Here is a 17,469-nt window from a genome sequence, read left to right as displayed (position 1 = left end):
ATTGAGGTATCAATAGCCTGTATACACACATTAAAAGGGGGAGCACCAAGGTGATACTGGAGGGTGCTGCGCTGTTTGGGCTCCAAGTTCTGGTTGCAGCAGCCCTCTGCAAACAGTAAAGCACTATTCTTGTATCTCCAGTTTACGACCAAACAGGTAGGTGTAGCACCAAGTAATACCACCAGTTTTACAAGAACAAAGAATTTTAAACAATTGAAAACTAGTAAAAATATATATATTTTACGTGGGATAAAATAATTGGGACTAATTCGGCTTTTACAGCAGCCTAAACAAGTAACTGCACAGGAGAGGAGTTAGAATGAAAAAAACTGGAATGGGCTGCCCAGGGAGGTGGTTGAGTCACCGTTCCTTGGAGGTTTTCAAGAAACGTTTAGATGTTGTGTTGAGTGACATGGTTTAGTGGGGTTATTGGTAGTAGGTGGATGGTTTGACTTGATGATCTTGTAGGTCTTTTCCAACCTAGCTAATTCTATGATTCTATGAAGTGTCAGGGTTTAAATTCCATAAATTCTCCTCCTGTCTGAACTACTCCTATGAGCCTCTTTCTCCATGCTCCCAGGCCTCGTCAGGCTCCAGGTTTTCACAGCCACCTGTTTTATGCTATTAAATTAAATGCTAATTTCCCTGAGGTCAACAGTGACTTCCCCTCTGTATTTACAGCTCCCAGCATAATGGGACGCAGGCCTGAATAAAGCTTTAAAGACACACAATATAATGCAAAGTGCATATCAGTAGCAGCAATATCATATTCTCAGTCTCCCTCTTGAGTAATTATTCAGTAAGGAAAAAGACAGGAAGAGTGATTTCAAAGCCAGAAGGGATTCCGTGTGAACAACTTGTTAGATGTCTGTATAATGTAAGTCCAGGGGATGGCTTTGTATTAATTTGTTTCAGGTTCAACAGCTATTTTTAGGGAGTATTTTCTTTTGATCAAAGGTTGCCTCTGTGCCTTTTACATCTACCATACGTATTAGCAAGAACAAGTATAATCAAAGCCCTTTTGCTATCCAGAGGTACAGCAATTCTAAATCAACCAGTTGCCAAAGAGCACTTTTGCAAGGACAAGGTTAGGTGAGTATGAGTGCAAACTACAGCAGTGAATGAAAAAGAAGTCAGCGAAAAATTCTAGTATCAGTTTTCAGTGCATACCAGTGGGTCTGAATTTGTTCAAGAAGCATCACAAATGCAAAATCAGACACATGGACTTCCTTGGGCTGTATAACAATTACTCATGTGTTTCTCCAGACTTCTGCTGCCCCTGTGTGACATGGGGGTATCACACACGCAGAGCATGGGGCTGAGGTTGCAGCAGCATACAGGCCTGCAGATGTGTGCACAAACCCTTCTGCTGTATGTTGTGCAGCTTTCAGGTAAAAATGCATACTGGCAATTTTTTTGAACAAATAATCATCAAGTAGTGAATGGACACACACACACACAACCTGCAAAACAGAATGAGATTTTAGAAGAAAATCTGGGTGATCCACAGGTCATGTAACCAGTAGGATAAATAACAGATGGGCAAAGATAATCTTGGATTGGAGGATGAACAATGAAAATACAATGGAGTTACTTAAAATGAACTTGCAATCTGAAACAGCCCTCTCCAGAGCAATATAGCCCCCTGTACTCTAACAGGGATTTAAGTCAGAAGCCATAAGAACCAATTCTTCCTGAATTGTTGCAGGGAGTAAAGGAAAGCGACAAGAAATAGATCTTATTAATCCAGAGAAAACACCTGGGTCTTCCTTTTAGAGTAATACAGTGTAGAATGAAACTCCACTATTAAATCTGCTACAAACAGGACTAGAAGTACTTCAGGGTTACTTGAGTCAGCAGTGGTCTAAATAGGTGTGAAATGAGGATCTGGGATATTCACATCACTGACATGGGAAGCAACTACACTTTCTAGGATCAAACCACATTATCCAGCACAGGGAACGTCCCAGGAAAGAGGCTCTTTGCACAGGCAAGGAGAAAAAGAAGTGAGGGGCCATGGGCAGCATGAGTACCTGTTTCTTGGCTTTGTCGGAAGCTGTGTGTTTGCTTTGCTGCTTTTTTATCTTGCACTGCATAAACTGCGCTCCCTGGAGAAAGCAGGATTTACCCAGCGAGCCGAAGGCGCTCGGCTATTCAAGCTGCCTAATTACAAACTACGTCACACCGACTCATCTCAGCCCCCGCGCGCAGGGATTATGCACCATGAGACCGCTAAGTCTCGATTCACTTTGAACATTTCACAGATAGCTACTAATCACAGGCGCTCTGTTCTGAGAGAGATAGGAAGCAGGGTCACATATAATCTGGGAAATCAGTGCATCCTGCACAGCACAGTCCTCTCTGGGTAAACACAGGACGTGTGGGTGAAGGCAGGTAACCTGCGCTTCCCACTCTTGCCGCTGGCAGGTTTGTTTAAATCAGAGAGTGCATTGTACACAGAAACTGCGATAACCTGAGAGTGAAGGACAGGAGTGATAGGCCATTGATAGGATGGCACTGTAAGTTGGAGGTTTTGAATTTCATTCATTTAAATTCCAAGCATGAGGAATGAGGCTTGCTGCCTGGAATTTTACCGCTGAAAGCAATCGTTCAGTGTCGATCTTATTCATTTGCTGAAAATATGAATCTGCTGGCTTCTGAGGGTTTGATGCCAAAGAACAGCAGCAACTGATGCTGTGGAAGTTTCCCAGAAGGCACAAATTCTCTTTTTGATTACATTGGTGCAGTACCTCCCGACTGAAAGCACAAAACACCTTTCCTGGAATGTTAGTTACAGGATTTTAGGCTATCTGTAGCCTCTCCGGATTATACTTTGCTACCTCCCCATCTCTCCCAGGAAACAAGTAATGAGAACAGCTGAAAAAAAAAACAAATTTCTGACGCAAGAAGCACTCTCAGATTTGAAATTTAATTTGGAACCATGTAGAAAACATAAACTCTGTGGTTTGTTTGCTCGTTTGGCTTGGTTTAGTTTTGTACGCTTTGTTTTGTTTTCCCCTTAACACAGAATAGTTTCAAATAACGTGCTAGTCCTTAATGAAATATTTTTTTCTTGAAAAGGTCAAGTCATTTTGATTAATCAACAATTACTTGTTTTCATTTTGTTACTTTCAATTGTATGCTATATTACACAATGTTGTTTAAAAGCCAAGGCATCAACAAAGGAAAATATTTGAACATGTAGGCAAAATTCTTCTATGTGCATAATGAAAGTTGTGACTGAAAACAAGTTAAGATAATAGATCCTGAATAGATCCAGGATGGGGTGCCCCATCCCTGGAGGTGCTCAAGGGCAGGGTGGATGGGACCCTGGGCAGCCTGAGCTGGTGCCTGATGTAGTGGTTGGCAGCCCTGTCCGTGTCAGGGGGTTGCAGCTAGATGATCTTCGATGTCCCTTCCAACCCAAGCCATTCTGTGATTCTATGATATGATTCTATGATATAGTAAAAGAATCACAAATTCTTCTGCGGATTTCCAAAGGCAACATCCCTCTTCATGAGCTGGGAACAGGCACAAAGAGCAAGAGCCTGCTCCAGCACTCAAAATACTCAGGGCACAGGAGAAAAGGTTCAATTTGTGCTCAACTAAGCTAGTTTATAAAGCATTTAACAAATCTCTTAGGGACTCAGTTTCAAAAGAAATTAAGCATTTCTTCCTTTCCATGACATCCATGCATATCAGGTGCCTAAAATACTTTGAAGATTCAGGCTGCAGCCTCTCTGTGCCTTATTCCCTGTTCCATGTGACACATCTCTCCCCACAGACGGGTAAGAGGACAACTGAGCTAACACCACTGATGCCTGGGTGTTACAGTGGTGTGATCTGTGCATACTTCAGATTCAGCCTTACTCAAAGTGTGAGCAATGTCTGGGTTAGAAACTTGATTTGCTCAGAATCTCAGAAGAAATATATATTTTCTGTATGCTTGTATTTCTCATTGACAGAACAATCCTGACAATGTTAAATATGCTGGACGCTGGACAGCCACCTTGCTGCAGTAGCAAGTAGCAGGTAGCTGATGCATCCATTGGTTTGCATTCACGATTTCCTCTCCTGCAGAAGCCCACCTAGCAGCGCTCCATGACCATCTCATTTAATGATTAGCAAGCAGCAATACAAAATCTCCATCCTTGAAGATACTTGAAACGCAGTAATGCACAGACCCAAGCAAGCAGATACAGAGGTCCCTTCTGGGATAAATTATTCTATGATTCTGTTTGCATTTTGCAGGTTTCTTGCTCGCCTCCTCACCTCTTGCTTTGACATTTCTTAAAAGAAGAGACCTTCACTCAAAGTCAGGTTTGATTTAATATAATTTGACTGCTTTTATTAAACATTCAAACGTTAAGAAGACTCCTCACACGAGCATTTTGTTTTGGATCAAGTACAAGATTTTATTTAATGTGACATGAATTATTTGTTACTTTCCCATTCACAAAGGCTTTGGCTTTCAACGGAGTGAAATCTTCTCCTCTTTCCCACTGCTCCCTGTCCCATTTTTCATTTTGGCTAGTGAACTGAAAAAACAGATATTTTGCACAGATATTTCAGTGAGTAATGTGCATTAAGGAGAGATGCCAAAAAGAGACTAAATTCTGCAAGTTCACATGGTTCTTTCTCTCAGGAAGCAGACTTGATTAACCTGATACCTCAATACATCTAACCCTGGCATCTTCTGAGGACCTGAGGCATTTCCTGTACATCTTGGGGACTCAGTGGTGGATTTGTGATAGATCAGAGACCTCTTTGTTTGCAGTAGTATTTCAGTGATGAGCAAGACCATTTGTGACTCAGTGCAATTTCCTTAGGCATTTCTTAGGCCACCTGAGACAATGTCCACCCTGCAGACAGAGGTCAGACTCCCCTTGACTTTAACAGTGCGGTTTCACAGCCATAAACTGGTTGGAGAAAGGACCATAACAACAGCATTTTTGCAGCCAGCCCAGGGATTCCCAAAGCTGTCACAAACTGAGAGGAAAGCCTGGCAGGTTTCAAACAAGCATTTACCAGCTCTGTCACTTTTATCTCATTGTGAAATGGGGGAGAAAGCTAGTGAGGTATGGAGCTCAGTAGATGTAGGTCTTCCCTGCTCTAATAGATGTTCTCAATTTTCTGAAATAAATAAATGCAAAATAGCGATGTAATTTACATCTCCAGTGATAAAATAGAAGACACCCTGCAAGTGTGAGCATGCTTGGGTATATGGATAAGAAGTCTTAGCTGATACGATATACAAGCTTGTCTGGGTATATTTAGATCTTGAGGCCCTCATTCAGCAAAGCAGTTAATAAGATGCCTTAACATTATGCTCCTGAGTACTTCTTCCAAATTTCATCAGGAGCTGTCTCCTGGAGCTTGCTGAACACATAGCTTGCATGATCGATGGTTGGACTAGATTATCTCAAAGGTCTTTTCTAACCGGAATGATTCTATGATTCTGTGATCATTAGGTTGATCTGTGTAAAGGATCTTAATTAGAAAAGCACTTTATTAAAGAGGTTCATAGCTGAGCTGAGTGTGTGGTGGAAATCAGCCTCTGAAACCACATCACATCTGTGTGACAGACTTCAGGTTTAGATGTCCAGATTTAGGTGTCTTGGCTAGAAGGGTGACACTTTCTGTCTACCAGCCCTGGGATTCCATTAGCGTCTTCCTGGATGCTCAGTTTTTCTCAGGGTGCTTTGAGGGTTTCACAAGCTCTGCTCTGAAACTAATGCCACCTATTTTATGATGTTAGCCAAAGGTGTCAGTGGTGAGTGTTTGTGGTATGGCAGTAGAGATTGAATCTTCCCACCGATATTCCATTACGTTTTATTGCCATGTGACAGATGGCAGCTGAGGAGCAGTCTGACAAAATGGCATCTGACACGGAAGTGCCTCTGAAGCAAAGATGTTGAGTTGAATTCTTCCAACCGGGAAAAATTGCAACCATTGATGCTTGCTGAATGTTTATGGAGACCGAACAGTGGGAGTCAGCACAGTGAGGTGGTGGGTGGTGCATTTCAGGAGTGGTGACAGCGATGTGAAGGATAAGCCTCATTCCAGACGGCCTTGCAGATTTTTACTGGTGTGGTATGCAGGCTCGTGTTCATCACTAGTGAAAATGCATAGCTGATGATGATGACTATGTTGAAAAATAGTTTTTCTAGTGAGAATATTAAAATTACCATATCTGTAAATATTGAGGGTGAAAATCAGATGCCAAGGGGCCAAGATAAAGAATGAAATGGCTCCTAGGATTGAAATGTTTGACTGCTTTCAGAAGACAACAGATACAGTTCTCCTGGGGCAGCTTTTACCTGATAGCAGATGAGAGGCAGGAAAACTCCAGTGTCAAACATCAGGATGTAAATGGACTGAGATTTATCAGTTACAACAGCACCTAGGTAGTAGCTTGGATTTCCATAAAATGGGCCCAGAGGAACTGCAAAATCACACTGCAAAGTGAACACTGACATTAGATAATAAAACAAGTTTTCTGTACCAAGCTGTGATAAAATAATTTTACATTTATCATCCCACTTAATTGTAATGAGTCTAAAACTAATGAGCCTTACCTCTAAACTCCATTTAAGACAATAGTTAATTGCCTCATTTTAATAAATGTTGGCAGAATGGTGAGTATAACAATGACTGAATGCTCAATTACTACCTAGGCTAGAAAATGAAGATACAGAGTATTAATGATAGAAGCAATCTGCAAAGCAATTACAATCCTGAAGGTAGAATAGGCAACTCTTAAAAACAGGGTAATAAATGAACTTTCTGATCAAACATAAACTAAAAAGAGCTTTCAGAAGCAAGAAAGCTCACTGCCTGGGATTTTAGTTTGATTCATTTCTTCTTCCCCTCCTCTCTATCTGTGACGTGTTCAAAACCTGAGGAGAAATAGCGTCGGGGAACACAAGATCAACGAGCAAAGTGCTGTAAAGAAAGGATGTATTAAATGTGTTAGAGAGCTTAGCACTACTGCAGCACCAATAAAGGAAAAGGATACACAGCAGACCTGGAAATTGAGGGTCAGAAATGAAGAGAGCTGCAGTTGCTGAAAAAGCCCATGGGAAAGCAATGAACAAAATAAAACTTTGCTATACAAATGCTTTATACCTCAGAAACAGTTGTGTGTTCCTAACCCTACAAAACTGTGGTGTGTGGAGATCCTGGTTCGACTACTACACTTCTAAATCACCACACTGCAAATGTCTTGCTGTCCTCAGTTGTTTTTGTCTACCTGCATTGCAAGCCGTCTAGAATAGAGCACACCTCTTTGTAAATGAGGTGTAATAACAGCTGTTGGTTCTTCAGGACATTTCTGTCATGGGTGTGACTGCACCACGGACCCAGCATGTGCCTCCTCAGTATTTCATCACTACCTACCCCTGTGGTCAATGCTGTCCTCACATGGCAGGGTGAGGCCTTTTTCATCAGGCACTGAGGAACAAGTCTCATTTTTATACAATTTCTCCTTCATTCAAATCTTTGAGATGTGTAATATTAGGATTCATCTCTATTTTGCCCTATTAAGAGAAATTAGTTTCTTTCAAAATCATAATGATGGTTACTGTAGAAGGCCTTTAATGAATGTGTTGTACAGAAACACTGTTCTACCTCTCCTTTTGATTTACAAATGATTTTATTCCCCAGCAGTGAAGACAATGACCTGTTTGCATTCATTAGTGAAGCTGCTGGCTGAAGTCAGGACAACTTCTGATCTATTTCCTCTTTCTTTGACAAATCTCTTTTCTTGGCAGTTTGGAGCAGCAAATTTCCATTTTTTGCATTTGCTTTTTTTTGTTTTCTTGTTCCATGACTGATTGTTCTCTGTTTATCTATATTTAATCACATTCACTATTTGATATTGCTTCAGAGTCCAATTTCAAAGTCCATTATCATTTGTTGCTCTTTAGAGTAATTTACAAACCAGAAAACCTTGATTTCTCTGCTATTATACTCATTGTTAATATAAACAATAACAAAGCTCACATCCCGCAGCTGATTTCTGCAGAGTCTCTCACAGTCATTAATTTTTTTTTAAGAGATGGCTTCTAGAATTAGCTTAATTTTAAGCACTGCACTAATATCTCATGGCTCTATAACTCTGCCTTTTAGATGTTATTTTAATCGGAAACCAAGGAATTGGGTTAAAAGCTTTATGAATATCCTACCCAGTGTAGTGCTCGGCTTCATTGCAGAAGCCTTTATACTGACAGTAAAACTCACCATGTTCTAACAAGCCAGTGAAGCATAACTCTTTTATGAATTCACATGGGTTTTCCTAAGCATAGCTGCATCATGTGCTTTGTGTCCTTCAGAAACTGATCCATCCTTTAAGCCACTTCCATTCAGAGCAGACAGGGCATCATTTTCAGGTGGCACAGAGCTTTGGGGATTTCATGTAAGATCAAAGGTGCAGCCTAAACAGAGCGTGAAAGTCCTGGCAATGGCTGTGATTGCCTTCTCTTTTTATTTTTTATTTTTTTTTATTAGCATGGCTGCTCACTGGAACTGCTTTTCTGAACAAACATTTTCAAGATGACACTTTTCCCATTGCTTTTCCTTTCTCTGTTTTCTGAATCAGTGAGGGCACACATATCCAGAGTAGAGCAGGGTGCTGTCCTGAACTGATCCTTGAAGCAATTCCAGGTGACTTTGAGACCTGTTGAGCAAGGTGAGTGCGTGCTTTGACCCTCCTGTGATCTTCTGATTTGAGGACTCTGTCAAGGTATTACAACTCCTTGCTTGGAAAACAACCTTTTTTTCTGAGTAATGGCCTAAAACTTGCACAAAGGAAGTTCTGTACTAACGTGTGGAAGCAATTCTTTACTGTAAGGGTGATGGAGCGCTGGAACAGGACAAAAGTCCATTTCTGTCTTTTATGCTCCTCCCATGGCTTCTCTTCTTTGCTCCCAACACACAGGCAGTTTGAATGTGGGGAGGGTAATTTCTGGGCTAGATAAAGAGTCTGGTGAAAAAAGGTAATTAAACTAGGCAAAGATTAAGGGAAGAAAGATAGAAAAAAATGCCTGGACAAAGAGCTTAGCACTAGGATATAGAAGAGGAGCCAAGGGAAGTGACTAAAACTGGAACCAAGCAGAAGGGAAGGGCAGGGGGAGAAATTTAGAGCACTAATAATACAAGGTGTGCAGAAAAAGATTTGACTGCCATGGATGGAAAGGAAGTTCAGACCTTCATCAAACTCTTGCCACCAATGAAAGATCACAAACTCCTCTAAATAGCTACGTATCTTGTCTTATTTTGGTGTCAGACTGCACCAGGAACAGTGACATACCATTGCTCTCCTTCATCAGTCCAAGTGACCAGGCCCATGGACCATGCTATTACTCTGCTGGTTACTCTGCTCTGACTTATCTATACAATGCTGTAAGTTGGAATTTCTCCTGCGTAGCAGGGAGATTCTCTTTAGCCTTTTAAAATATGGAGAAGCCTTCATTCTAAACAAAACTTTCATTAGAAGTTCATAACAGAGACTGCAAAATCTGTCAGTCAAATTAAGAGGTATAGATTGACAGAAAGAATCTCTCATTGCTTTAAACACTTATTGTAACTGAAAGACACAAGAAGAAGCCTTAAATCCCTAAATAATTACTTCTGATGCTTTTTTCTTAAAAATCCAAAAAAAATGTTTTAAAGCCCTGCTCTGTCACCTGTTATATCCCACAATAGTTTGTGCCTGCAAATGTTTATAGGATATCAGTCAAGAACGAATTTCAGCCTTTATTTTTCTTTTTCTAAAGGAGGGGTAGAAATTTTTGATATACAGAGCAGTGAGCAAAAGTTGGGCAGCAGTATCTGGAGGTGAAGGTAGCCCTATCAATCTTATTTGCTGCTGTAACATCTCTGAAGATGAGAACTGATTCTTCAGCCCCTTGAGCTCATCTGTGTGGAGGGGAAGGTGAAATCAGAGTGGGAATGGGCAACTTGGAAAAACCTTGCAGTTTACAACTCCAGAAAGTCTGTTGTATAAAATGGTTTACTTACTTAACAGAAGGGTGTAAAATCTTGAAAAGGGAAAGTAAATGTCTCGTGTTTGAGACACATTCTGCCTCTCCTGATCCCTACCAGCTCATACTGCAGAATTCAGTATTATGCAGTCTATGTTATAGATAGAAATGCCTAGACAGCTTCCCCATGTTCCTATCAGGTCACCAGCCAGAATCTTACATTTGTGCCCAGAAGAAAGGGATGATGTAAGGTGAGATATGGGAGTAACTCAAACCCGAGGATAGCGAAGAGACAGATACCACTTTAACCACTCTAAGCAGCTTAGTTAGTCTGGCTGTAAGCTGTGTCTTCTCTGAGTTTGATTCCCAGAAATTATTCTATTTCAGTGGTTTCAACAACTTCCCAAGTTGAGCTGCTATAGTCAGCACTTGGTCTTAAAAAGTTAAACTGAAATTTGAATGGCTTGAGAATTAATAGGAATCAACTTCTCAAACACTCATGGTATTTTGTACTTCTGACAAAAGAACTGAGAATGCCGAATACATTAGTTAAGCCAGGCTAATGTTGCTCATAAATACTAGCAGTTCTAAGGAAATAATCATAATCATGTCTCTGGCCACACATCTCTTGAACTTTGCTTCAACCACAGTAGAACACAAGATCATGGATGCCTCTAAGGACAAAAAAAAAAAAAAACAGGAAAAAAGAAAGAAAAAAAATATATTTCCACATAAATAGACTTTTCTTATTTCCAGAACAAAAATTTCAAAAAAGAAGGAGGCAATTTTCTTTCCAAAGGACATGGCTAAAAAGCATAGTCACAGGGCTGTCAGTTCTTCACCTTTTGCTGTGAAAGGTGATTTATCATGCAAGCAGCCTGAAATATATTCCTGGAGGCTATGTACTGCCACTTATTTTGGATAGTAGAAAGAATGATGTCATGAGCAGCCATGAGAAAGAATGAAAGAATGAGAGCAACTACATTTTATTTCCCAAACTACTGCAATGTTTCCCAGTGGTACTGGTAAGTGAGATGGCTGTCAGCTTCTGCCTCAACATCTTCAGGAGATTACCTTTCATTAGTGCTTGTAGAGCAGTTCAGAGGCTGACAGCAGAACTGTAGATTGAAGTGTTTGGGGTGTTTGGGTGTTGCTGGGCATTTATCCTAATTGTATGGTTATCTTCCCCAAACTACATGACTTGACAAGATCATGAAAATGGGAAGAATCATGCAGAATGTCATCCTCATACCTCCACTCGATCCAGTGAAACACTTCCAAAATGGGTGGGAAATCAGAGGCCCTGCTCTCAGAGTCCCTTCTTGGCAGATCCAGCTCCCAGGTTTGCTCTTAGAAACAAAGACTCATTTCCTCAACAAGGCTGAAAGCAATAAGGACTGAATAAATCTCCAGATCAGCTGTGTTAATCCCATTATAAAATTAAACTAATTATCTTCAAAAGCGACGAGATGTTCTGCCACCATGGATGTCACTGCTTTTTTAGATATATTTCAGAAGGGAAGGTTTTGGCCTTTGCCCTGCTTTAACTCTTTCCCATGCATTCCAGTCATCTACATTTATTTATTTACCACTACACGGGGCAGAGTCAAGATCTAACAAACATGTTTCCTCTGCAGAGAGAAAGGCAATAGCTGCCTACTGTGTGGATGCTCAAAAAGCTGACCAAAATATTTTACAATGGCCAGAAGTTGGAAATACTAAATTACTGATTTTTAGTAAGTTACAGCTCCTCTAACTTCCACTAGTGTTTAAAATGCTCAGATCTTCTTGAACTAGGGCAAGTAACATTCAGTACCTTCTATCACTGTAATGAAAATATCCCCAATGTTTACATTTGGGGGAAATGTTTTCTATTTCTCATCATTTATATTGATTTTCACATTCGCAAAGAAGTGAGTGTTCGAGATTACACGCAGCACAGGCCATACATTTCTCTAGCTTTCCTTGAGTGTTTTGTAACCATTTTTAGAGAAAAGTGTTACTATACTCATCCTCTCTCACCTTTGTTACTGCATTGCTTCAGGGCCTCTTGCTCTCACTGCAGACTTTGCTGTGTACTTCAGCCCTCCAGATACAAATTTTGCTCCCATTTTCCTAGTTTCTTTCTTGCTTGATCTGTGGTTCATTTCCTAAGATCTAAGTTAATTAGTCTTTGATCTTCTCCTCTTCCCACACAAACCATCTTTCTCTGATATAAAAAACTGGTTTTGCTTCCAGAGCTGATCATAGGGGGCTGCACAGAATGTGCAAACATCCCCATGGGAAATGGGGAGAGCAAAGGGACCCTTAAGCCTGCAGCTCCGGGCTGAGCTATAATGCTGCCCATATCTCAAGTGGCACCTACCTGATCAGTAGAAATTCTGCTGTACTCCTACGTGCACTCTGTGCTGGTTGTGCTAGACATTGTGAGTTTCTGAATACCCACAAAAGCTTCACTAAACTCTAGCCAACCTTTGCAGGTTCTGCTCCAGTCTATACTGAACTGACTTCAATATCTTTCTGACTGATGTTCACAGCCAGGCCAGCTAAGGGAAGAGTGGTTTCCTTCAACTTTGATCTGGAATAATGCCTAAATCTCCCCACTCCATGTTTCAGTAAGTGCCTAAATACCTCTGTGCATCTGGAGTCCTGTCCAAATGTGGAGAATGTGGGGAGCAAAGCACGTTCTTCAGTTTTGTGGAACACTTTTGGCAACCAGAAATAGTTGCAAACTATTTCCAGGCTTGGTGTGAGGCCACAGGCAAAGCAGACCAGGTTGGATGCACCCCCAGATCAGCTCCTACTGGAGAACTGTCTGTGGAGGGGACCCTGGTCAGCCTCTAACATTGCTGGATATTGAGAAATACCATCTCCCCATTGGAGTGTACAGTGTTCTTGATCACTGAAAGCCATAAGAGTTTCTTCGACACAAAATTGAGTATGTGTGAGGAGAGATGTGTGTAAGCTTTGAATTTATTGTCTGTACTATTTCATGCTTGTTTGGCGTCAGTGTCAGTCTTAATACTTTTCTTAGAAAGATTCAGAAGTAGGAGTGGAGCAACAGAGATGAGATATGACATGACAAAGCAGGATTCAGACAGTTGCCCAAGACAGGGGAGCAATATTAGATAGATGCTTCCACGCTCATTCCTGATTCATTTGGATGAGATTCTTGCCCAAAGAAGGGGTGTTACCATAAAGACTAACGGAGTTAGTGCCTGACCTTGAAACTTGCTTCTCATAGCAACTGGGAGAGGAATATGAGAATTTGGGAGAGGAAAAAACTGCTAACAGGATCTTCAGGGGAAAAACCCACAAGCTCAGGACAGAAGAGTTGCATTCAATCAACACAGCCAGAGAGCCAAATTACGGCGCTAGTTTCAATGAGCTTATACTCAAGAGAGAGGAAAAGTATAGAGGCTCGAGTGTATGACAGTTTGCAGGAGTTCACTGTATGATACAGATAATTACAATTGCCCTATGCACAGCCACTTAACTGTAATTAATTCATAAAATAATTATCACAGTGCTGCTCTCGTCAGATTTCACATTGAACTTCAATAGACAGGTCTCTGCTGCTGAATACTAAGAGCTAAAAATAATCAATATGAAATAACAGCTGCCATAAATACTGGATGGGCCCGATTCACCTTACATAAGGGAAAGACTGCTAACAAAGGATTGCTTCAGCACTGAGGAAATATTGATTGAACACGGGGTGGTGAAGGGCTGTACTGAAGATGTCTCCTCCCTCCTTCTTTGGATGAAAGTTCTCTTTGGGCTTTACATGTTTTGTGCTGTCAAGTGGTCCACTGTTCAGCTCGTAATCTGAACACTGGCTGTTCACAGCATGGGGAGACACTTGTCTTTTGTGGCTGCTTTAGAGTATGTGGACAGATCTCTGCTGAGCCCAATTACTTTCCAGGTGTGCAGACTGCAACACTCTGCAAAGAGGAGGGTGCTCGCACCTCCTCATGCCCACTGCCACTGGCTCTGGCACATGGCATGTACGGAAACCACAGTGTACCATGTGCAAACCCATCATGTTCTGGCCAGACGTTTTGCACTGAAGGATGAGATTTTCCACAGAAATATCTTTTATGGCTTCACAAAGCGTTCACATGCCACGCAGCCCCTCTTCATTAAAGACAGCCCTCAGACAGCCAGACTTGTGTTTCCACATAACATATTTATCTGCTGGTGAGAGCTGGGTGGGGATCCAAAATGAATGGAGTGTGCCTTTTTGTCTCAAAGCTGCAGAAGATCACCAGACTCTTTATCAACTGGTAAATCAGGTGCAGATTTAGTTAAGTATCTTCCCTTCCCCCAGAGCCTTTTGTGAACAGACAGCACAGAAGCTAATGGAGAACCTTAATGCAGAAACCCACCTCTTGCTCTCCACTGCGAAAACATATTGTTTATTTCTACACTCTTGATTCATTAATCAAGCAATTGCTAGTTTAATTGCTTTCAGTAATTAATCTGAAGTAGAACTTTCCCTTAAAACTTAGTTTCATTACGAGTCTTTGGTGAGACATTTAAGGTATTTGAAACTCCAGGTCTTCTGCAGCAAAAACCCTGATTTACCTTCAAGCTCACGGGCTCTTTTCGAATAATCCTGAAAGAGATATGTGTATCACCATTCTTTTTTATACAAAAATGCCATGAATTCTAAACAATATATCAGTTTTTCATACCAGTGTTTTATAATTCTTTTTTTATAGCTTACATATTTTGTTTAGTGCAAAAGAGAGGATAACTGGTCTCAGAATCCTTATACTACTCATAAAGAACTTTTAAGGAGTAGTATTGTATTTGCCACTGAGATTGTATTTATTGCCCTGTGTTTCTCAGATAGCAAGACTCAGTTAAATAATACTTAATGTTTCCTCAATTTCATATTTGAGTACTATTTGAACACTTGGATTAATATCGTCTAGCTCTAGAAATCTGGGGTTCTTTATTAATTTAGTCCTAAATCTCCTCGGTAGTCACTTCATTTTGAGATGTTTTTTTTCCAGTTTTGCAGCTGTAAAGACTGATTTTGGTGTAGAAATCTTCCAAAGCTGTGGTGAAATGTGAAGCAAGAATTTCATTTCACTGTTCTGTAAAATGGGTACTACTTTACTGTCCAGCCAGGGGTAGTTTATGAGCATAATAAGATAGAACAATTTTTCAAAGTATTTTCTCAGCTTTTGTTACCTGTAATAAAAAGTGAAAATAGAATGAATAAAATATTGCAGCAAGCCTTTGTAAATAAGTCCTTCAAAAAACCATTAGAAGGCATTATTGAAAGAACAGAACTGCACGCTAATTTTTGAATTATACATATGTGGCAAATCATAGCAAATTGACCATCTACTATAGTGAATATTGACTTAATTCCCCGTGGGTTTGGACCTGCTGCCTTTAATCCCCTGGAGATATCTTCTCCCTTCAAATAACCCTATTGCTTTAATCATTCCTAAGCATAAAAGTCTGGAGCTCATTATCTCTGTCCAGGTATATTTTAGACCTGTTGCTTTCTGCCAGACTGTACACAAACAGAAGGCTCAGAGGGATGTTCTTTGGCAATTGCTGTTGGAGGGAGGACAGGAGTGGGGAACATCTGCTTTCCGTGAGCTGTACCCTTGAGTACTGCACTTGTGTTATTAATGCTCTGGTATCCAGACCTCAAAATGACACCCACTCGGCTGTGCAAAATGTAAATCCAGCTTTACAGGATGGGTGCCCTGGGGCTGTGCTCCCACAGGCAGCTGTAACTGGGTGAAGCCAGAGGGAAATGGAGGCTCTACCTACCTGGCCCCAGTAGATGTCTGCAGGTGGGATGTCTAACAGGAACCAGATCTCCCCAGCTCTCATGGGAGCTGAATGTATTCAGCTGGAGATAGCCTGAAGTGAGTCAGATGGTTGATAACTCAGAGCTCTGCAGATCCTCAAGGGAGCTTAGGGTAAACTGCTTTAAAGGGGGTCACCTGCCTTGGGTCCCCTCTGCCTGCAAGTCATCTGGGAGCAGCATGAGCAGGTGGAGACCCTAAGGACATCAGACTCACTCTCTGTATTTTTTCTTTCCATTCCTTGCCAGAGCAGAGGGAAACACAGAGGAGAATTCCCCTGAATTTCCCAGCTCCCTGCCCCTGCTGCCTCTTGCCCTGCAGCGAAGGCTGCCCTTTGCTCAGTGCTGCAACCATATGTCCAAGGGCAAGGGTAGGAGCAGGCTGTCCCTGGGCAGCTGGCCAGGTGACCAGATGGCTGTATGAAGGCACTAAAGACTCTGAATCAACCATGGATTCAGAGGGCACAAGTCAAACAAGAACATTTATTGGTCTGCTCAGCCTAAACTCAGCCATCTGTGTTAACGGAGGAGTGTCTCTGTATGATCCTCATCTAAGGGGCTTCTCCTTCTCTCTGAAAACAGAAATGTGTCCCATCCTGCGCTGTTCAGAACTAAGAGGTTTTCCTGTTTCTGAAATAGTAGTCCCTAAGGGAAACATCTTTTATTTCAGCATAGTTATTTGTTTGTTTCCTTTTAAAAGCAATCAAATCAAACCAGAGCACTACCTTGAGGGAGGTGTTCAAGAAATGCATTATGTGGTACTTAGGGACAGGGGTTAGAGGTCGTGGTGGTGGTAGGTGGATGGCTGGACAAGATGATTTTAGAGGTCTCTTCCAACCTTAATGATTCTATGAAACCACACTGAAGAACCCTGGATGCATCAAAGTGCTGTGCTGTTCTTGACACTGCTCTGGACAAAGAGCAGCAATTCCCTCCTTTGAAGGAATGGTTTGAAGGAGGGAAATACCCGCTGATGTAAAAGAATCTGTGCAATGAGGCCAGCACTGACTCTCCTTAATATAGCCGATGACTCACTTCTTATTTAAAAGCAGCGAGTGTTTGGGAAGTGATCAGCAAGATTTTGCCTGCTCGACCGTGCTTTTTGGCCACTGGGTCATAAAGGTGCTAAAATCTGCTGCAGAGGATATTTACTTCACAGGATAATTCACTGATCAGTCATATGAGAAATTAGTTCTTTTTGCTTAACAGGTCTTGCACACATTCTCCTTCCAGTTTTGGCTGAATTTTCTTCTAAATTTGTTGTTTAAATTGGGGAAGTTTCATTAAGTTCCTTTGAGTAAAGAAAGCTATTTTCCATGTAATAGTGTTTTACTATTATCCTAATTCTGGTTCTGTGTTAGTCATACCCTGATTGCTTTGAGGAAAAATGGTGTTTTGCTGGTATTTTACTACCTCCTTTTTCTGTTGTTTTCTCAGACTCATTTTTGGAGCCGATATTTGAGAATTTACAAGAGGTAAATTAATATATTTTAAGATGCATACTCAAAAGCAACACTCGCTGTAATTAAATTTTCAGAAGAGCTTCTATAATAAAGCCACCTAATTCCCAAGTATAAAGGAGGCCACAAAAATGATCCCAGGGATTGAACACCTCTTCTACAAGGACTGAGAGAGCTGGGGCTGCGCAGC

The sequence above is a fragment of the Numida meleagris genome, chromosome 2 (assembly GCF_002078875.1).
Source record: "Numida meleagris isolate 19003 breed g44 Domestic line chromosome 2, NumMel1.0, whole genome shotgun sequence".
Taxonomy (NCBI): Eukaryota; Metazoa; Chordata; class Aves; order Galliformes; family Numididae; genus Numida; species Numida meleagris.
This window is presented reverse-complemented; position numbering follows the sequence as displayed.